We start from the raw sequence: 1,261 nt of genomic DNA, 5'->3' as shown, positions 1-1,261 counted from the left end.
TTGACTCAGCAAGTCAATTTGATTTCTCAAAGTCTGTCTGGAATGCAAGCTGCACCAGGCAGTACTAAGGATGCTTCATCTAAAGAAGAAGCTTATGATCCTGAGAACCTTTCAATGGAAGCGGTGAATTACATGGGAGAACCCTATGGAAACGCCTATAATTCTTCATGAAGAAATCATCCAAATCTCTCATGGAAGGATCAACAGAGACCTCAACAAGGTTTCAACAACAATAATGGTGGAAGAAACAGGTTTAGCAATGGCAAGCCTTTTCCATCATTTTCTCAGCAACAGACAGAGAATTCTAAGCAGAAACACTCTGACTTAGCAACCATGGTCTCTGATCTAATCAAAACCACTCAAAATTTCATGACTGAAACAAGGTCCTCCATTAGAAACTTGGAGGCACAAGTGGGACAGCTGAGCAAGAAAATTACTGAACTTCCTCCTAGTACTCTTCCAAGCAATACAGAAGAGGATCCAAAAGGAGAATGCAAGGCCATTAACATGATCAACATGGCCAAACTTGGAGAGGATGAAGAGGCAGTGAGCGCCACTGAGGAAGACCTCAATGGACGTCCACTGGCCTCCAATGAGTTCCCTAATGAGGAACCATGGGAATCTGAGGCTCACACTGAGACCATAGAGATTCCAATGGATTTACTTCTGCCATTCATAAGCTCTGATGAGTATTCTTCCTCTGAAGAGGATGAGTATGTCACTGAAGAGCAAGTTGCTAAATACCTTGGAGCAATCATGAAGCTAAATGACAAGTTATTTGGTAATGAGACTTGGGAGAACGAACCTCCTTTGCTCACCAAAGAACTGGATGACTTGACTAGGCAGAGATTACCTCAAAAGAGACAAGATCCTGGGAAGTTTTCAATACCTTGTACCATAGGCACCATGACCTTTAAGAAGGCTCTGTGTGACTTAGGGTCAAGTGTAAACCTCATGCCTCTCTCTGTAATGGAGAAGCTAGGGATCTTTAAGGTACAAGCTGCAAGAATCTCACTAGAGATGGCAGATAACTCAAGAAAATAAGCTTATGGACTTGTAGAGGATGTTTTGGTGAAGATTGAAGACCATTACATCCCTGCTGATTTCATAGTCCTAGAGACTGGGAAGTGCATGGATGAATCCATCATCCTTGGCAGACCCTTCCTAGCCACAACAAAGGCTGTGATTGATATGGACAGAGGAGAATTGATCATTCAAGTGAATGAAGAACCCTTTGTGTTTAAGGCTCAAGGATATGCCT

This window comes from Arachis duranensis, chromosome 7, assembly GCF_000817695.3.
Source record: "Arachis duranensis cultivar V14167 chromosome 7, aradu.V14167.gnm2.J7QH, whole genome shotgun sequence".
In the NCBI taxonomy this organism is placed as follows: domain Eukaryota; kingdom Viridiplantae; phylum Streptophyta; class Magnoliopsida; order Fabales; family Fabaceae; genus Arachis; species Arachis duranensis.
Note: the sequence above shows the minus strand (reverse complement) of the source record.